General features: G+C 42.0%; 1 protein-coding gene and 1 pseudogene across 1 annotated transcript in view; one reads left to right on the forward strand and one right to left on the reverse strand.

Annotated features, from left to right (window-relative positions):
• Positions 1-22,428, reverse strand: part of prkcea (protein kinase C, epsilon a) — a 426,235-nt gene that overhangs the window by 308,755 nt on the left and 95,052 nt on the right. The window lies entirely within an intron of this gene.
• LOC144596858 (RNA-binding protein 8A-like) lies at positions 1,647-21,213 on the forward strand (annotated as a pseudogene).

Raw genomic sequence — 22,428 nt, forward strand, 5'->3', positions numbered from 1 at the left:
TCGAGGAAGAAACGGAAAGCTTTAAGACATTCCTGTCTCCCACCAGTCTTACTGTCTCCAACTACATTCTATTTCTGTCTCGCCCACTCCCCTGACATCAGTCCGAAGAAGGGTCTCGACCCGAAACGTCACCCATTCCTTCTCTCCAGAGATGCTGCCTGACACGCTGAGTTACTCCAGCATTTAGTGTGTCTATCTTCAATACAAACGGTTTAGTGGGTTATGGGCCAGGTGCATATTCCTCTAAATCTTCCAGCAAACAGAACTACATCAGTTAGGAAACTTAATGGGCATGGATCAATTGGACTGAACCACCTGTTTCCATGCTGAATAACTATGATTTTATGACCATATTTATTCAACTTTTCGTGTCTGCCAGTAACTGCTAGGTACCCAAGCCTAAGGAAATTGTCCACCTGACTTAAAAAAATAATAAGTAGGAAGGAACTGCAGATGCAGGTTTAAACCAAAGATAGACACAAAAACCTGGAGTAACTCAGCGGGTCAGACAGCATCTCTGGAGAAAAGGAATAGGTGACAATTCGAGTTGAGACCCTTATTCAGACTGAGTGACAAGGGAAAGGGAAACGAGAGATATGATGTTTTTAAAATACTTGACTTACTTACTTGCTTTCTATTTCACATCTAGTAAGCAATTTCAAGTCTGCTTAAGATTAGGTTTGAATTTTTTTAACATTTCACCTTATCTGACCTAACCTCGCATGTCTTTAAGGATTAACATCACCACTTGTACATGACATCGCTGCACTGCTCCAAATATTTTCTACAATTATGCAGTCTCACACTTATCACCATATTAATGACCATCACCATTATTTCACTCATCTGCACGTTCTTCCTCTATTCAAATATTAAATTCCTAAACGTACATACTTACCTAGTTTTCATTTCACGACTGCTACTATATCTCAGGTGATGGGTGAATGGAACAAGCTGCCAGAGGAGGTAATTGAGGCAGGGACTATCCCAACGTTTAAGAAACAGTTAGACAGGTACATGGATAGGACAAGTTTGGAGGGATATGGACCAAGGGCAGGCAGGAGGGACTAGTGTAGCTGGGACATGTTAACCAGCGTGGGCAAGTTGTGCCGAAGGGCCTGTTTCCACACTGTATCACTCTATATGACTCTAACAAACATAACAGTGTGAACAGCGGATGATTGTTAAGGTAAGTATGAATTACAGACAGAGAGATTGGAAAGCCAGAAAGGAGCCTTGGTCAATGTACACAATGAGTAAACCGATGAAATAAAAACGAGACATAATCTGACTTGTTTTCAGTCTTGACAGGAAATCAGTTTAAAAGTTCTTTCAACTGATCTGAACTTTGATCTACCGTGAAAAGCCAGAAGCAAACAGATAAACACACTTCCACTGGCACATACAGCCAAACAGATGCCTAAACACATATCCATACAGACACACGCGTGCACAAATCTGCATACAAACTCAAACATCAGTATACAAGCACAAAGACCATCTCGTACAAACTCTGTCTGGTGTAAGAGTTAAATAACTTAACATGTGTAAAACCTACAAGCACGTACAGAGATACGCAGAACAAATGCAGAAATTAAGAGCAGAGAAGTCATGCTTCATTTGTGTAAAACACTCATTATGCCATTATGAAGAACTGTGAACAGTTCAGGACATCAGATTACAGGAACACTAGTGAAGATGCAGCAGAGATTTACAAGGATGTTGCCAACATTTGGGAATGTGTGTTGAGAGCACAAATCGTCGTGGCTTGGATGATTTTTATTAAAACAGAGGAAGATTTATTTAAAATATATGATATTATGAAAGCCAAGAAAGGATATGCAGGTAAGAACATTCCCCTTACATGAAATGAAAACAATTATGTGGCATAGATTAAAGGTAACATAAAATCTGGTGAAGTAATCAACAAATGAGACGGTGCACAGCTACAGACCATGCTGATTGGCCAAAAGATCTTTCCTTTGACTGGCCCAGACAAAAGGCACCAAATAGTCTCCTCTTGTGCTGCAAATTTTACATGCATACAAAACCCTGAACAACAGAGCCAAACTTGTAAACAAACTTGTAGCACGCAACTTACATCTCGCAACGACTCATACAAAATATGCAGAATACCATAAACATTGCAGTCTTTTATCATTCCTTATTTCCAGGCCGTGGTCAATTGTTTCAGATTGGTATTTAACCACAGTGCTCAGCGTTAATTTTTAGTTATGCGTGCAGATAGTTCTCTTAAAAGGAATGCAGATAATTTTGTCCTAGATCTCTTCCAATGAAGGCTGTTTGACCTGCTGAATGCTTCCAATGTTTCTTTCTTTGGTGTACATAGGTTTATTCATCAAAATAAAACACTGCATCCTTCCGATATCTGGCTGAGCATTTGTTCCATGAAGCAAGGCATGGCATCATTGCCATTTTAATGAAGATTCATCAGGTCTGTTGAGCCTGAAGATTCACCATGACGTGACAAGGTGAGAAAGAAGCCAAGGTTATTGTATAGGAGGTGCTTCAAGTAATGTTTAATTGGGTGGCATATTATTCCATGCTCATTGCACTATACCAAAATCTGACAAATCACATTTATTACAAACACCAAAGCCTTCATTAAGTGTAGAAAGGAAATGCAGGCGCTGGTTTACACTGAAGAGAGAGACAAAGTGCTGGAGTAACTCAGCAGGTCAGGCAGTATCTCTGGAGAAAAAAGGTGGGTGATGATTCGGGTCGGGACTCTTCTTCAAACGATCTAAAGAGGTGTCCCAACCAGAAACGCCGCCCATCCTTTTTCTCCAGAGATGCTGTTTGACCTGCTGAGTTACTCCAGCACTTTGTGTCTATCTAAAGCCTTAACTAACAGCTTCTCACCCTCTCCCTGCAGACACTACTTGACCTACAGAGTATTTCTAGCATCCCCCTTTGGTTCAGATTTCCTGCATCTATAGGTATGAATTGTGCAGTACGGCTGCTAAATATTCACATGTCCAAGACTGAAAACCAAATATAAAACACTGGATGTGGAAAATTGAAGTAAAATTCAAGAAAATGCTGGAAATGCACACTAGACCAGGCAACACTTGCAGAAAGAGCAACAGAGGTAATATTTCAGGAAAAAGACCCTTCACCAAAACTTAGAAAAGGAGAAAACAAATTAGTGTTAAGTTGCAGAAAGAGTGAGAAAAGGATGGGCGAGACAAGGAAATATCTCTGATAGGGACAACGAGATCTTGGTGTCCAAGTGCATCAGTCACTGAAAGGAAGCATGCAGCTACAGCAGGCAGTGAAGAAAGCCAATGGAATATTGGCCTTCATAACAAGAGGAGTTGAGTATAGGAGCAAAGAGGTCCTTCTGCAGTTGTATAGGGCCCTAGTGAGACCGCACCTGGAGTACTGTGTGCAGTTTTGGTCTCCAAATTTGAGGAAGGATATTCTTGCTATTGAGGGCGTGCAGCGTAGGTTTACTAGGTTAATTCCCGGAATGGCGGGACTGTCGTATGTTGAAAGACTGGAGCGGCTAGGTTTGTATACACTGGAATTTAGGATGAGAGGGGATCTTATCGAAACATATAAGATTATTAAGGGGTTGGACACGTTAGAGGCAGGAAACATGTTCCCAATGCTGGGGGAGTCCAGAATCAGGGACCACAGTTTAAGAATAAGGGGTAGGCCATTTAGAACGGAGATGAGGAAAAACCTTTTCAGTCAGAGTTGTAAATCTGTGGAATTCACTGCCTCAGAAGGCAGTGGAGGCCAATTCTCTGAATGCATTCAAGAGAGAGCTAGATCGAGCTCTTAAGGATAGTGGAGTCAGCGGGTATGGGGAGAAGGCAGGAACGGGGTACTGACTGAGAATGATCAGCCATGATCACATTGAATGGTGGTGCTGGCTCAAAGGGCCGAATGGCCTCCTCCTGCACCTATTGTCTATTGCCAGGGTTATTTTGAATGCAGTCATCTTATGGATTGATTAGCAGCAGTTCGGAAGGGAGACGCAGACAAGTAACGGGGAAAATTGAAAACGCACAACAGGTTCAGCAGGTTGGGCTGTGTAATGGAGAAAGATAAATTGAGTTATCCAAAGTTGTGGAACTCAATGTAAAGTCCAGAAAGATGGTGATGCAGCACAGACCATCACACAAACTAACCTCCCTTCCATTGACTCCAATTGCAACTCATGCTCCCATGGCAGGGCCAGAAGCATAATCAAGGATGAGTCGCACCGCAGTCACTCCCTCTTCTCTCCTCTCCCATGGGCAAAAGGTGCATTAGTATGAAAACACACACCTCCAGATTCAGGGACAGTTTCTTCCCAGCAGTTATCAGGCAACTGAACCATCCTACCAACAACTAGAGAGCTGTCCTGAGCTACTATCTACCTCATTGGAGACCCTCGGACTACCTTTGATCAGACTTTACTGGACTTCATCTTGCACTAAAATGTATTTATGTTATTTTCTTTATCATGTATCTGTACACTGTGGGCGGCTGGATTGTAGTCATGTATCGTCTTTCTGCTGACTGGTTAGCACACAACAAAAGCTTTTCACTGTACCTCGGTAAATGTAACCATAAACTAAACTCAAGCTCAAACTCAAGGCTTCAATCAGCCTACACAGAACATGAGGTGCTGTTTCTCAAGCTTACTTTGGACTTTCATTACAACAATGCAGGAGGCCGCACATAGATCAGAGTTGGAGTAGGATGCAGAATTAAAGAGGCCAACAGCAAGTTCGGAAGGTGTTCCACATGGTAAAAAGTTAATAGACAATAGACAATAGACAATAGACAATAGGTGCAGGAGTAGGCCATTCAGCCCTTCGAGCCAGCACCGCCATTCAATGCGATCATGGCTGATCACTATCAATCAGTACCCCGTTCCTGCCTTCTCCCCATACCCCCTCACTCCGCTATCCTTAAGAGCTCTATCCAGCTCTCTCTTAGTGCTTCAATAAAGATTTTTTCGGTATTGATCTCTCCTTCACATGGCCTCATCCTTGAAACTGTCATTCTTGGCAGTTATTGTTTCTGCCAGACAGCTCCAGGGATCAAATTTCAATCCTGACTTGTGGTGCAGTCTGCAACTGTCAATTTTCCTCAGTGCAGGTGGGTGGAGTGGACCTGAGAGGAGAGTGCAAATTAATGGGAATAAAAGAGGAAGATTCGTATTGTTGGGTCATTGACGAGTGGGGTGGGCTGAAGGGGCTATTTCCAGTCTGAATTATATAAAGTGTAGGAAGGAACTGCAGATGCTAGTTTAAACCAAAGATAGACACAAAAATGCTGGAGTAACTCAGTGAGAGAGTAACTCTCTGGAGGGAAGGAATGGGTGATGTTTCGGCTCGAGACCCTTCTTCAGACTTACTTAATAACTGAATTACTTCATAACAGGAAAAATACCTTTGTAACTTTGTCGGCGCCAGAAACATGGTGACACGTGTGCTGCTTAGGTGAGATCTGCTGTATTATTTTACCGGGTTGTATGCCAAATAAAGCATTTCACTGCACCTAGCTGCATGTGATAATAATGTATCATTGAAATTAATCATCATTTAACAACTTTGTGACTATAAAAAACAACAAAAAAATCCTATTTTTATTATTTCAGAACAGAATTTTACAGTCTTCACTTATGAAAATGATGCCCAATATATTCATTTTGCTCGTTGTACTTTGTTACAAGACTTGAACAAACTTTCTGTACTGCGATCCATTAGATGTCCAGGGTATTTTGTGGAAATGAAACTGTCTTTTGTAAACACTAACTGCTCAGTATGTTATGAACATCATTTGAACTCACCTCCACATATTGGGTCTGTTAATATCAGTGACACTTGTCCTCCATAGCCCAATCGGTCCAGCACAACAGAACGAAGGAATGGAGGAATCAGGCAAGCTTCTCTGGACGTATGCCAAGACTAGCAAACTAACCTCCCTTCCATGGACTCCACCTACACTTCACGCTGCCTCAGCAAGGCCACCAGCATTACCAAAGACCAGTCTCATCCCCGTCACTCCCTCTTCTCCCTTCTTCCATCTGGCGAGAGGTGCAGAAGTTTAAAAACTATACCTCCAGATTCAGGGACAGTTTCTTCCTAGCTGTTATCGGGGAACTGACATATCCTCCCACCAACCTGTGAGGTCCTGACCTCTCTTCTACCTCATTGGAGACATTGAACCACCTTTTATCAGACTTTATCCTGCACTAAATGTTGTATGCTTTATCCTGTATCTGCACACTGTGGATGGTTTGATCGTAATCACGCATAGCCTTTCATTGATTGGATAGCATGCAACAAACAATAATAAACTAAACAAAAACTAATGACTGTGAGAATCTTCTGAAGACAGCCACACACAAATTGCACATTTCAGGGAGCAATAACTCTTAAAGCTGCTGAAAAAATGAGCTTAGTTCTAAGTGTGCCCAGCCCATAACTCCCTGAGCTTTCAAGAGGCACGTGACATGAGCAAATCCACACTTCGGCGTTTCCGCCCCCAATTCGAAGAAGGACATGAATTCTCATATCCAAGAGTAGAAAGAATCTATCATATTGACAAGGCAGCAGGATTATCTGAAGTTGATTGCCACAGGTAGGACAGTCCAGCTAAGGGCACATTAGATTAGTTTAATGATAAAATGTGGAAACAGGCTCTTTGGCTCACCGAGTCAGCGCCGACCAGCGAGCAGCCATACACTACTTCTATCCAACATACTAGGGACAATTTACAGAAGCCAATTACCCTACAAACCTGTACGTCTTTGGAATGTGGGAGGATACCGGAGCACCAGGAGAAAATCTATGCGGTCACAGGGAAAATGTACAAACTCCGTACAGACAGCACCCGCAGTCAGGATCGAACCCGGGTCTCTGGCGCTGTAAAGCAGCAACTCTATCGCTGTGCCACTGTGCCACCCTGGAGAAGATGGTGGATCTCAGCGATCATTTACTCTGAAGCTATCAGCCTCTGTAAATATCATGCCGTCAACAGGTGGAAATTAGCATGTTACTCCTGGAAAAGTTGTGGGGAATGGATTCCCCTTGCTGGAGACTTCTTCTACGCTCTTTGCAGCTTTTACATGCAGCCCTGTGAAGCTCAACATGCTTGCATCCAAATAAATCCTCAACAAAACTATAAGTAGCTGATGATCCCTTTAAACAACATGTGCAAGGCTGTCTTTTGTTAATCAGACCTGATTTTCTGTGCATGGCCCAGCTCCAGTCTGAGTTCAGGACTCCTTACTGGCTTAATGACAACTGCCTGTAGGGCGGCTTTGTCTGTAGTCGATTTCAAAATCAACACATTCACTCAGCAAAGAAGGATACACCAAGATGGTGCCAAGGAGGGATAGAAATATAAACACTACAGATAGCATTCCAAACCACAGACTTCCCTGGGATCTTTATAGTGCAGCTCAAAGATGAATTGGCAAGGGATGTAACTCAAATAGGATGAGTTGGCATACAGTGATCTTTTCATTCATCATCATCCATTTCTTTTCCATCTCCCAATCCAACCTTCACTGTTGCCAATTGCTCCACACATTGGCCTAGCTACAAGGCGTCAAGGTTCACCTGGTTGAGACTGGAAAACTGTCGTCACATACATCCTTGGGTTTCATCCTGTGACTTCAGTGAATTGACGAGATCTGCAGACCACAAGTACTTAGCAATCCCATGTATTATTTTTGGACAGTGTTGAAAGTGTGATGCTCTATTACTTCAGATTACCAGTGGCACAACTTCGTTCAGAGGCTGATAGCTTTGTGGACACCGAGATCCACCATCTGCTCCAGTAATCAGCTCTTAGCAGGACAGTTCTACCTGTGGCAATCAACTTCAGATCACCATAATGGTCTGCCAATAGAAAGGAAACTAAACGGTCAAAGCTGCATATTACAATAAAAAATTGCAGAGTAGTGATTCAAATCATTATGGTAGACAGCTACTCAACAAATAACATAGGAAATTTGAAGAATGATTCCCAGTACAGGAAGCCCCGTCTTGCGTAATAAGTGACCTCTGTACACTCGCACTTACATAAGCAATTCTTTAAGCCCACTGCTTTATTTCCGAGTTGTGCACCTTGGTAGACTCGGTAGCAGTGCGCCACGGCTGTCACATATGGCCATTTCAGTAAGCCAGTCAGCTGTTTTCTTGGATGTTCCCGCATGGTCTCCATGTCGGAACTCCCACGGGGTATCCCACTGGTACTACACAGTACGATTAGTTAATTTAGGTGTGCACAGTAGAAATTCCATCTCCGACTTAATTAAGTCCGTAATTAATCTGTGGAACTCATTGCGACAGAGGGCTGTGGAGGCCGTCAGTGGATATTTTTAAGGCAGAGATAAACAAAGTTTTGTTTAGAACGGGTGTCAAGGGTTATGGGAGAAGGCAGGAAAATGGGATTAGGAGGCAGAGATCAGCCATGATTGAATGGCGGAGTAGACTCGATGGGTCGAACGGCCTAATTCTACTCCTATAACTTGTGAACTTGTGACTTACGTAACATCTGACTTACACGGGGTTCGTGTGATGTAACTTATGTAAGTTACCTTGGGTAACTCATGGCAAGGCCCCAACTTATATTACATTTTTATTTTTCACTGACACAGAATTGTATAACTCTGAAAAACAAGTCAAATTAAGGGTTGGCTTCAATACATATTTTCTGAACCAATTTCAAATTATAGCATCCACCCACAAATCCGGTATCATTTTTCGCAGTGAAAATTGGCGGGGTTGTGGATAGAGAAGAGGGATGCCGAAGGATACAAGAGACATAGATCAGTTGGAAAATTGGGTGGATCAGTGGCAGATGGAATTTAACCCAGATGAGTGTGAGGTAATGCATTTGGGAAGTTTTGGTAGGGCATGTACAGTAAATGGCAGAACACTAGGAACACTAATGAGCAGAGGAATCTTAGAGTGCAAATCCATAACTCCCTGAAAGTGGCAACACAGCAAGATGATGTACAAAAGTAGGCATTTGATGTGCTTGCTTTAATAGATTAAAGCATCGAGTGTAAGAGTTGTGATGTCATGTTGCAGCTATCCAAAATATTGGCCAGACCACATTTGGAGTATTGTGTACAGTTCTCATCATCGTACTACAAGAAAGTTGTGGTAGCAAAAGTGCAGAGGTGGTTCACCAGGATGATGCTTGGAGCAGAAGGAGAAATTAGATATGCTGGGATTATTCCCACTGAAATCAAGGGGCTAAGGAGGACCTAATGGGGGTTTATAAGATAATAAGGGGCTGAAATTAGAGATTCAGAAAATCTGTATCCCAGGCCAGCAGACACCAAGAACTAGTGTGCAAAACTTTAGGATGAAAGGGGAGAAGTTTTAAGGAGATCTGAGGGGTAACCTTTTTTTACAGAGGGCGATGGGTATCTGGACTAAGATGGCAGAAGTGGTGCTAGTGGCAGATACATTTACAATGATTAAAAGGCATTTGGACATGCAAGAGTCATAGAGTACATCCTGTTGTAATTTTAAACAACTATCCTGTCGATACCACCAACTATGGACAAACAAGGGACCCAGTACCAATCCCTGTGGCATATCACTGGTCACAAGCCTCCAATCTGTAAAATCAACCTCCACTACCACCCTCTATCTCCTCGCACCAAGCTAATTTTGGATCCAATTAATTTGCTCAGCCTGGAACCCAAGTGATTTCAAGTTCTCCACCAGCCTACCATACAAGACCTCTTCAAAGGCCTTGCGAAGTCAACATAGACCACACCACCTCATAGGCCATGTCAATTCTCTTGGTCATCTCTTCGAAACAATCAAACTCATGAGATACAATTCCCCACACACAGAGCTCTCTGCTTACTATCCGCAATCAGTCATTGCCTGTCCAAATACAGAGAGATCCTGTCTCTCAGAATCCATTCCAACAGCTTTCTTTCCACTTCTTAAAAAGTGGCACAATAGCTATTCTCCAGCCTTCTAATACCTCGCCTGTGTCAAAAATGTCTGCCTGAGCTTTCCACAAGAACCTAGGATACATCTGATCAGTCTCCTGTGATCAATCCACAATTATGCACTTCAAGATGATCAAAACCTTTTTCAAAAAGTTACTCTGTTTCACGACATCATTATTCTCTTCCCTGAATTTGCTAACTTCCATATCCTTCTGTACGGTAAATACAGTTGAGAAAATATACAGATAAGGATATGCAGTGGGATACCAGTCTACTGCAGGCAAATGTGAATTGTATAGATAGGTATCAAAGTTAGTATGAATGGGGTGCGTTGAAAGGACCCATTTCTGTGCCAAACAATTCTATGATGCACTCAGCCGAATCATAGCTACCCATTAAAGGAACTCTCATAATATTTGATTTACAGTATAAATATCTTGTGGGGTTACAACTCGTTTATTTTATTGGAAAGAAAGCTGACAGTTGGCAAATGCAGGGAAACCTCAGTTTCTATGCCTGACTCTTTCATCAAAACACAGTCTTATATGTAGGAGGCCTGAATAAGTGGAAGCTAAGTACATATTTACTTTCAGTTTTAATTAATGTCGCATCTCACTTTACCCATTTGATTCCTCTATATGGCCTTAACTAAGTCAGAGAAGCGTCAATGGCAATTGCCTGAATTTTCTCATAATGTATGCATATACAAGCTACAACTGTACACAATTCACAGGACCCAGCTATAAATTTTGACGTAACAATCCTGAACTAGGAATTTGGGAATGGGCAATACATTTATATTGCGCATTAAATTATACAACAGATTCAACTGAATGGAAAAATATATGCATGCCGAGCTATTTCCAATGGAAGTCAAACTTGTGACAAACTATTCAACTTTTTAATGTAACCACTAAAAATAATTAATGTTTATATTAAATGTTACAACAACTATTTAAAGAAAATATGAACATTAATCCATGTTGATTTTGTTATGATGGCATGTGTGATAGACATCTCTCCTAAACATGTAGGTTGTTCTGCACAAAATTCCCCTGAAATTAGTGCACTATTTCTTAGTCACTAGGGCAGCACAGTGGCACAGCAGTAGAGTTGCTGCCTTACAGGGCCAGAGACCTGACTACAGATGTGTTCGCTCCTGACTACAGATGTGTGTTCCGAGTTTGTACATTCTCCTTGACCACCTGGGTTTTCTCCTATAGTTCAAAGATGTACTGGTTTTTAGGTTAATTGGCTTTGGTAAAACTTGTAAAATTGACTGTGGCTAAAGGGATCAGGGGGTATGGAGAGAAGGCAGGTACAGGATACTGAGTTGGAAGATCAGCCATGATCATATTGAATGGCGGTGCAGGCTCAAAGGGCCGAATGGCCTACTCCTGCACCTATTTTCTATGTTTCCATGTTTCTATGACTATTGTGTGTAGGATAGTGTTAGTGTACGGGGATAGTTGGTCAACATGGACACGATGGGCTGAATGGCCTGTGTCCGTACCGTATCTCTGAACTGAACTCAAACAAAAAATAAATGAATTTTCGAATCAAGAAGTAACATGTAAATTAAGACCAATACACATTTTATTAATTGCCTATAATGGCAAAATTCATTTCTGAATGATTTAATTAATATCTCAGTGGTTAATTAAAATCTTCTAAATTAAATATTGACATTTATTCTCTCAATTATGTATCCTATTTACTGGTTTAAAACAATATGATAGAAAGTCAATATTAATAATGAAAAATATAACTTTAGCCTGGATAATACAAATAACTAAAAGACCATTAACATTTTATGGATTATGGAGGCAAATTAGTTATTTTTGTTACATATAAAGCATTATGAGAATACCATTTGGATTACAATTATCTTAAATAAAATCACCTAAAATATTGCTAATTTATCAATTTGTTTCTTTTGTCTTAACTTTTCATAATGTCTGCCTCTTAGCCAAAACTCATAAAAAGGCCAACACAATAGAAATCTGCTTAAAATGTATCCAAGGCTTTTCTTAATCTTTTGTAGGTCTCCATGTCCTTTTGTTCATTTGATCTACAACCTGGAAATAGAATTTGTAATTGTGCACAACATAACCTGATCCACCAAAACTACAAGGACATTCATTATTTTTCTTCAGCTAAACCATTAATCATTAGGTCAATAACCTATCTGCAAATCAAGATGAAAATAAAATGGCATTTAAAAAAACAACACAATTTGAGAAATGAAAGCAAGGTGCCAAACAGTTCCACGGCCTAAAAGTATTGGAGGATGGCAAAATAAATCAAGAAGTTAGTTGGAGTTATGGTAGTGATGATATGTTTTAGCTTTCAAGTGACCCAGACATAGCATCACAACCCTGAGGAAAGGAAGTTCCATGGATAATTAGGTACTTATAAAAGTTGCAAGAATAATTAAAATCCAAGTAAGAACATGAGATTTATGGGAATGGTCCGGGGGATGATTGGGTAACGTATAATGACTGTTTGATAACTCTGGGACTGTACTCGCTGGAGTTTTGAAGGATGAGGGTGCACCTCATTGAAACTTACCGAATAGTGAAAGGCATGGAATAGATGTGGAGTGGATGTTTCCACTAATAGGCGAGTCTAGGACCATAGGGCGCAGCCTCAGAGTAAAACAACGGAATTTAGAAAGGAGATAAGGAGGAATTTATTTCGTCAGAGGGTGGTGAATCTATGGAATTCATTGCCACAGATGGCTGTGGAGGGCAAGTCATTGGGTATTTTTAAAACAGAGATTGTCAGGTTCTTGATTAGTAAGGGTGTCAAAGGTTATGGGAAGAAGGCAGGAGATTGGGGTTGAGAGGGAAAGATGTCAACCATGATTGAATGGCAAAGTAGACTCGATGGGCCGAATGGCCTAATTCTGGTCTAATGACATGAATTGAAACTGAATTTTGTGGCCTGAATCATCTCTTTGCATTTGAACTGCACAGATGAGTTATCGGATTAAGTGAAGAGTTAATTGCAACAGCATAGGTGAAATTTAACCAAAGATGGTTTTAGTAAAAGTATTCAGAAAACGCACCATAAAAATTTGGTTTTACAGTTAAAAATTTTAAATTTATTTGGAAAGTTAAAAATTTGAACCTGAGACCTTCAAATTTCCTCAAGAAAAAGTAAAGACATCCCAAGCTTGAAATGCTCCAAAGCTCCAGAGCTCAGGGTTCTATTCTGGAATAAAGTGTTGAGAACTACATTAAGAGGAATCTATTTACAGATTTCATTGTAATACCCATCTCTTTATCTCCCCGTTCTTTGTGCTTATTCTCTCCCTGCTCTTTAGTTAGATAAGGTGTGGAAGAAACCAATCATTATTTCTAAATGCCAGTATTTTCTGCAACTGAAAAGCACAAATAATGTTATCTCGGTTTGAAATCTGTGGGAGGGGAAAGGAAACAAATGTTAGACAAAATGGAAAAACATTCAATGAAAAGGAGTTTGTACATTGATAGTCAGGTAGCTCTGCGGTTACCCAATAATTACATGCCTTGAACGAAAATGAAAACCAGGAGGTAATTGCCAACAAAGTATCCAAGATACTTTCAGTTCAATGTATCTATGGCATAAAGAAAAACAATCATCCTCAATTCCAATATATTTTTTAAATCAAGAGAGGCTTGTAAATGTTTCCTCCCTTTGCAAACTCACTGGGCAGTTGGTGACCCTGGGCAGTGACTGGTCATATTCTAATATCTCTGCTTGCCTGTTGTTTCATTAGATGGGTTCTTGTCAAAGCAAAATCCATTCACAACAGCTAAGTTTTGTAATTTAAATAATTTAATTTCCCAACAGGCTCAGCTGCAAGAGTCTTCATGAAATCTGGCCCTTAATTCACACAAAATAGGCACTGATGTCAGGTCCCTATGTTAACGTTAGATTTTAGTTCACAATTCTGACTGGAATATTAATTGTTTCTTAAATGCATAAAAGAAAATGAGATCACTCTTCAAGCTCATTCATCAAACTAAACCACCCGGTGAATATCCAAATGGGAGTTCTCTATATTTCCAGAAAACTAACTGGACAAGTGCAGAAATTGTCCGGGTCTGAATTCCTTTGCTCTTTCCTCAGATTATAGGCTAGATACTGAATTAAGGCAAACAAGCATCATGCCTCTCTCCATGGTAAAGGTTTACAGTTAAGATTGACATACATTAGGGTGAAGGTTTTTGTCAAAATGTTTGCATTTTTTCCCTTGACCAAATGTCCCTGTTTACCTCGCCAGTCTCAAAAGGTGTGTCATAACAAAGAATCTCAGGATCTGCTGCCTTTGGCGGTATGGAGAACGGAGTGGCTAAAAATTATACAAATATCCCTGCCAAGGTCTCTGCAACTCCTTATCTTCCCATAACATTCATGAATGCACCAAGTCAGGCACTGTGTGCTATTTCCCGTGGTTCCACACATAGATGAACAAACTGGTCCTTTAGCAGACCTATTCCTTCTTTGGTTACCCTTTTGGTTTTAATATCCTTTTGACTCTCTTTGAATTCTCCTTTACTATTACTGCCAAGGATATTACATTCTCTTTATGCCATCTTGACTTCATTAAGTGCACTCCTGCATCCCTTAGGATGTACAAGTGCACCTAAAAGGGTTCGCTAGATCACACCTGCCAATGCCCAACATGCTTCCTTTTTTTCTCATGACCAAAGCCCGAACATCCTTTGTTAGCAAGGACTTACTCATCCTGCTAGCCTTGCACTTCATGCTACCAAAAAGATGTTGGTCCTAAACTGGGACTAGATTAGATGGGGTATCTTGGAAGGTGTGGACGAGTTGGGCCAAAGGGCCTGTTTCCATGCTGTATGAATCTGTGACTCTTAAACGGGCATTGCCTATTGCACAAATGTCCAATGGAATAATCGACAAAAACAAAAATCACAAGATTGGTGAAAAAGCCAGTTAAAAAAATTATTAAGGTGGCTTTGATGTCAGACAAAGTGTTTACTCTGCATGTTCCCATTATCAGCCAATGCAGAACCTACAACTATCATGCCACTGCTATGCTGACTGCTGGGAAGCAAGTCAGCTCCTAAAGTTCACCTTAAGTCAGCCACAGTAGAGCAGAATGTAGGATTGTCGAAGGAAAATGCGAGGGAGATGTAGGGAGAACACAGGGTTCTCCTTTGTGCCTGTGCACTACCACCATTGCTTGGTGTGGCTCAAATCACCCTGACATTTTAGTTTTTACGTTTCAGATGCAGCATGGAAACAGGTCCAAGGCGATCACCCGTCTACACTAGTTCTGTGTTATCCATTTTCGCATCCATTCACTAAACAGTGGTGGCAATTCACAAAGGCCAATTAACCAACAAACACACTAATCTTTGGGATGTGGGAGAAAACGTGGTCACAGGGAGAAGGTACAAACTCCACGCATACAGAGGCCAGGATCGAACCTGGGTCTCCGACGCTGTGAGGCAGCAGCTCCACCAGTTGTGCCAGTGCCGCACTGCCAGCATACTGTCAGAATTGAATGGCAGTAATTGCAGCATCTTATTCTCCAGAGGGGCACAGCATTTCAACGTTGCAATCTTTGTAATGCACAGAGAAAAATACGATGAAGCACAATAAAGTGAGTGTAGCATAGGCTGAATCCAAAATACCGATATTTTGGAGACTCAGGTTCGATCCTGACTACGGGTGCTGCACTGTAAGGAGTTTTGTACGTTCTTCCCGTGACCTGCGTGGGTTTTCTCCGAGATCTTCGGTTTCCTCCCACACTCCAAAGACGTACAGGTATGTAGGTTAATTGGCTGGGTAAATGTAAAAATTGTCCCTAGTGGGTGTAGGATAGTGTTAATGTACGGGGATCGCTGGGCGGCGCGGACTTGGTGGGCCGAAAAGGCCTGTTTCCGCGCTGTATATATATGATATGATATGATATGATATTGCCTAAAATTCAACAATTTGCTGCGCAATTATTATTAATTTACTGTGAGTGAAAAACACAGCTTATAGACCAGACCTTCATCAGCTGTCAGTAAATGTGGAAGTGGCCATTATATGCCAGATAACATCATCAGATCGACATCTGAAGCCAGGAGACGTCAGATGCAAGTGAAATGCACATTGAAGTGCCCCAGGCCATTTTCGTGATGGCCCCTAATTGACTTCAAAATGATCACCAGTGTGATTTAATGCAAATTAAACAGCCTCTGTGCACAAATCACATATACATAACAAGCACAAATTTATCCAATTTCTAAGCATCCTTATCTGAACTGTTGCGTTTTAAAATCAGCCAAGGGTAAATATTCCACAAACGCCCTACTTGAGGTTTATGTAATAAAACCCCAGTAATTGGTTATCCAATTGTTTGGAAATTTCATTGGTTCAGCCTTTGGCTTATAATGGGACCACAGTGTCATAGAATCATGCAGCATAGAAAAGGGCACTACGGCCCACCTTGCCCATGCTGACCAACATGTCCCATCTACACTCGTCCCACCTGTCTGTATTTGGTCCATATCCCTCTGAACCTATCCTATCCATGTACCTGTCTAAATGTTTCTTAAACGTCGCAATAATACCTGCCTCCACTACCTCCTCCTGCAGCACGTTGCATACACCCACCACTCTGTGTGTAAAAAAGTTGCCCCTCAGGTTCATATTAAATCTTTTCCAACCTCACCGTAAATCATGGTCCTCTGGTTCTCGATTCCCCTACTCTGGGCAAGAGGCTGTGTGTTTACCCCATCTATTCCTCTCAAGATTTTGTACACCTCTACAAGATCACCCCTCATCGTCCTGCACTCCACGAAATAGAGTCTCAGCCTACGCAACTTCTCCCTGTAGCTCAGGCTCTTGTGTCCTGGCAAACATCCTCGTAAATCTTCCCTGCACACTTTCCTCCTGCTCCCACTGACACATCAATGCCTTGATCCCCATGTTTCCACTGACTCACCTGACCCCTTATTTCTAACTCCCACTGAGATTGTTGAAAAGAAAAGTTAAAAACATTATTATGGTGACTTTTATGCTGAATTACACTGCATGTTCCCATTGTCAGCCAATTGCAGAACCTACTGCAATCATGCCACGTCTTGCTTACTGTTGGGAAACAAATCAGCTCCTAAAGTTTATCTAAAATCAGCCACCGTAAAGCAGCATATAAGATTGGTGAAGGAAAATGTGAGAAAGGGAAACGGTGGAGGGAGAACACAGTGTTCTCCTGGGTGTCTGTGCACGGAGGCCCTGATTCCTGGACTCCCTTGCTCCCTTTAAACCAAAGATACTAGAGGAACAAGATAGACCACTCGACGCTAAAAACCGTAGTATGTCATGGCGCCATTTTAGTAGGCAGAAACTTGCAGAAACATTTTAATGAAAAATAACAAATATCTATGAATTGATAGATGAGATATATTCTGCATTTTAATGGTATCATCACACATATTGTTCCCCCAAAACACTAATTACACTGCGAGAGGCATAGCGAACGATGGGTTTTGCCTACAAAAATGGCTCCTTTGCGTACTACACTTCAGTATACGCGATTTCAACGGAGTGGTCCATCTTGTTCCTCTAGTATCTTTGCTTTAAACACACCAGATCCCCAGTTCCTTTGTTCATGACAAACACATATGAGCTCTTTTTCCCTTGCTACTGTTTAATATATCAAAAGAAGTGGATTAAAAGTATTGTGGAGTATTAATTGGAATGATATCCAATATTCCAGAAAGTCATGCTCAAATCCCGAGCATGCTGGATTATGGAGTTTTAACGTGGATGATGAAGGCACATTCAAAGGTCAATGAATCACTAGAGTACCCACTTCCATGCTCCTGAAGCTTTGCTATTTAAAGAATTGGTCCAGTTTTGCTCAGAGTCAATAGTGAGAGCAGGTTGCTGATAGTAGATGACACTACAATGATCATAAGGTCATATTAAGGTGACTTAACTTTCTTGCATGGGCACTCATGAAATGCAAATGTTATCTGCCACTTGGCATCCTGAGGCTGAATGCTTTCCGCATCCTGCTACATTCAAATCTCGATTGCTTTATTCTGAGGTGTTCATGCAAAATGGAACTAGGGGCAAATATTGAGCACCACAGCTCAGGAGGAATAGGCTCAGATATTCAATACCATGGGTTCACTCGAATTATATTGACAATAGTTAAAGCAAAGTAATTTGTTAAAGTAATTGCAAAGACATTTTTGACCATATAAAACAAATGTGCATTATCTTGGCTCGGCCATTCATAAATGAAATTGAAAACCATACTCCCAAGTAGTGGAAATGCAGAATTATCTGCCAAAAAGTTTCTGTGAGTTCAATTGAAATTTTCTTGACTAAGATGGACAAAATTCAGATATATAATGTAACTGGCAAATATGTGTCCAAGGTGGGTAAAATAAGTTGAGGTGTCCTTCAACGATTATTTAATCAAGAGAAAATATCAAGTGGCTTAGTGACCTATTTCCATCTCTCTACTTAATTGAGCCACTTTCACGAATGGCAAACTATATCTCTCTTCCCATTCTGGTATATGACATTTGCTTATCACCAAGTGGCATGGTAATTAATCTGCAGACAGCATTAAGACTAAATCACACATTATGAGATAGATCGTCTGTGATGCGTATCAGGCAGATCAACCATGAAGGGTTAAGTGAAGCATCTTCTATTAATATTTTACTTGTGCTACCTTACATACTATTAGCCATACTGAATTAAATTTCACAGTTTGCCATGGTCAGCCCATAAACTCATTGCCTTTTCTGACATAACTGCAACAAAAAGGAGCAAAGAGGTCCTTCTAGGAGCAAAGAGGTCCTTCTAGGAGCAAAGAGGTCCTTCTACAGTTGTACCGGGCCCTGGTGAGACCGCACCTGGAGTACTGTGTGCAGTTTTGGTCTCCAAATTTGAGGAAGGATGTTCTTGCTATGGAGGGCGTGCAGCGTAGGTTCACTAGGTTAATTCCCGGAATGGCGGGACTGTCGTATGTTGAAAGGCTGGAGCGATTGGGCTTGTATACACTGGAATTTAGAAGGATGAGGGGGGATCTTATTGAAACATATAAGATAATTAGGGGATTGGACACATTAGAGGCAGATAACATGTTCCCAATGTTGGGGGAGTCCAGAACAAGGGGCCACAGTTTGAGAATAAGGGGTAGGCCATTTAGAACGGAGATGAGGAAGAACTTTTTCAGTCAGAGAGTGGTGAAGGTGTGGAATTCTCTGCCTCAGAGGGCAGTGGAGGCCAGTTCGTTGGATGCTTTCAAGAGAGAGCTGGATAGAGCTCTTAAGGATAGCGGAGTGAGGGGGTATGGGGAGAAGGCAGGAACGGGGTACTGATTGAGAGTGATCAGCCATGATCGCATTGAATGGCGGTGCTGGCTCGAAGGGCTGAATGGCCTACTCCTGCACCTATTGTCTATTGTCTATTGTCTATAAATATGTACTAGAGTGTTAATAATTCAAAACATATGATTGCCGTCTGGTTTGAAAATGCAGTGGAATATATTTTCAACATAGGTTCCTGAAAAACATTGCTACAAAATTACTCCAATGGCAAGCCCGTTTACCCCAGAACCATGTCCACCTCGAGAAGGTAGTCTACATCAACAATTTTGTATGTGACGCTTACTTCTGAATGTTTCAACCATAGATGTGTACCATCTGTGAAATGTTCAAGTCAATTCTCAAATTTATAACTCTAAAGCCTTTAGACTTTAGAGATTCAGTGCGGAAACAGGCCCTTTGGTCCATCAAGTGCGTGCCAACCAGCAATCACCCCATACACTAACACTATCCTTCACACTAGGGACAATTTTACTGAAGCCAATAAACCTACAAACCTGTACGTCTTTGGAGTGTGGGATGAAACTGGAGCATCCAGAGAAAACACACTCAGTCACACGGAGAACATACAAACTCCATACAGAGAGCACCCCTAGTCAGGATTGAACCTGGGTCTCTGGCGCTGTAAGGCAGTAATTTTATTGCTGCATCACTCTACCGCCCCAATTCTTGGTTGAGGTTTAATGTATTGCCAGCACATGTAGCATAAGAAAGATTTCACTTATTAACCACAGCATTCCATATTATTAGTAGTAAATGTTCTCAACCCAATAGAAAAGCAAAACGTAGAAATAGGTGTTATGGATATGATTGGCACAATGTTCAACATGTCGGTTATGATATTCCCTCCAATAATTTCAATAGTGAAGCTCATTCAAAATACTACAAATGCAATAAAGCATTTTGAAGTGCAGTGATTGTTTTTTATAGACAATTGTTAGACTAACATCCCATTGAGAGGCATAATTAAATTTTGGTGTACTATAGGAAAGAATATCAACCAGTTTATTTTTTTGTTCCTGTCCTTCCAAATCTCATTGGCACAGTTTTCAACTGCTATTTTTCCACATTCAAATTCCCTACCCAATAACATTCTTTCTTACTTTTAACGGCCTAGAAGTGTCTCTCTTTAATTGCTTTAGTGTCTTTCCACCGGCCACATGCTCCCGCTCCACCAATGGCGGCCGCCCGAGCCGAGAGGAGGGTTGCTACGCAACTTCCGTTCGGCGGTGCCCGGGCCTCCGGGCCTACACTGTCCGGGGATAGACACAAAATGCTGGAGTAACTCAGCGGGTCAGGCTGCATCTCGGGAGAGAAGGAATGGGTGACATTTCGGGTCGAGTCCCTTCCTCAGTCTGAAGAAGGGTATCGACCCGAAACGTCACCCATCTTCTGCTGGACCTTCATGAGGCGTGCGCCAAGGACTTCGCCATGGACGACGTGGGCAACAAAAGTATCTACAAGCTGAAGGAGAAGGCGAAGAAGAGGAAGGGGTGAGGATTTGGCTCCGAGGAAGGCGCTCGATCCAGGCTGCGACAAGGCGATTCCCTGGAGCAAGACGGCGATGAGCCAGGCCCTCAACGCTCGGAGGGGTGGATCCTGTTTGTGACCGGGGTCCACGAGGAAGCCAACGAGGAGAACATCCACGACAAGTTTGCCGAGTACGGTGAGATCAAGAGCCTGCACCTCAACCTGGACCGGCACAACGGCTACCACAACGGCTACGCTCTGGTGGAGAATGAGACCTACAAGGAGGCGCAGGCGGCCATGGAGGGTTTGAACAGGTCAGAGCCGGCTGGGCAGCCCATCAGCATGGACTGGGGCTTCGTCAGGGGGGCCCCTAGGAGCAAGAGGCGGAGTGGCCACAGGAGAAGCCGGAGCCCGGACCGGAAGTGTCATTGAGCCGGGACGGAGTGTGGAGCGACCGATGGGACGGAGCGGCCCGCACAGCACCAGGGACCGAGATACACCCGCAGATCGGCGTGCCCAAACTGACCCGTGCGTTAAAGGGGCCATTTATTCTCAGTCGGAACTGTCGTGGGGCTGGGGAGAGGGTGGGGAGGGAAGGGTAAGGTTGGCTTGTGCAAAACAACACTCAGAAATAAAGTACTTTCGTTTTTTTTTTAATCTTCAGTCTGAAGAAGGGTCTCGACCCAAAACGTCGCCCATTCCTTCTCTCCAGAGATGCTGCTTGACCCGCTGAGTTACTCCATCATTTTGTGTCTACCTTCGATTTTAACCAGCATCTGCAGTTTTTTTCCTACAGTGTCTGGGCCCACAGCGCCCTCCCGGGCCTAATATGAGACAAGGGCGGTCCCATACAGGACAAAGCAAATTAACCCAAAATACGGGATGTCCCGTCTAATAAGGGACAGTTGGCAACCCTACAGCTGCTCCTGGAATGGAAACTAATGCAAATCAGAGGGTTGTGGTTCTCAAGGACTCTGGGCTTAGTCAAACATTCCATTCAGCCATAAAAGAGAGCTATTTTTTCTAAGCCAAAACTGGAGCTTTCTCTTCTCAAATGTGAACTGCATTTCCTGATTTTTTTAAAAAGTATTGTTCTCACCTCTTCTGCTTTAAATAATTCTCTGTAAGTGAGAATCATCAGCTAATGAATTCAATTTATGACTATCTTGCTTTTACTAGTGTTTACTAACCCAGCAAACTCATAAAATTAGCTTTTATTACCGCCCTCATGGTTGTACTTGCAGACACTAAGTGCTTGTGACAATTCAGCTATTCTGCGTGCTACACATGCCACACTTCAAATGGTAAACTCCCAGTCCGCTTGAGATAACATTCAGCCGCTTGAGATTATATTACAGCTCGCAATTGAAATGATACTTTTCCTGGGGAAATGAATGGAAATAATGTTCTGTTTTATGGATACTGGCGAGCCTCGCATTAGAGTATTTGCATTCCTTAGAAACAGTCTGCATCGTGGTTTATCGCAATGCAAATCTGCATCATCTGCACATCTGTCAAGAATGCAAGTTGAAAAGAAAGTGTTCATTTATTGACCGTTTTTCACTAAAATTTTGTGAGAGCAAATTGTATTGCCCTAGGGCTGCACAGTGGTGCAACTTGTAGAGCTGCTGTCTCACAGCGCCAGAG

This window comes from Rhinoraja longicauda, chromosome 9 (assembly GCF_053455715.1).
Source record: "Rhinoraja longicauda isolate Sanriku21f chromosome 9, sRhiLon1.1, whole genome shotgun sequence".
NCBI classification, from domain to species: domain Eukaryota; kingdom Metazoa; phylum Chordata; class Chondrichthyes; order Rajiformes; family Arhynchobatidae; genus Rhinoraja; species Rhinoraja longicauda.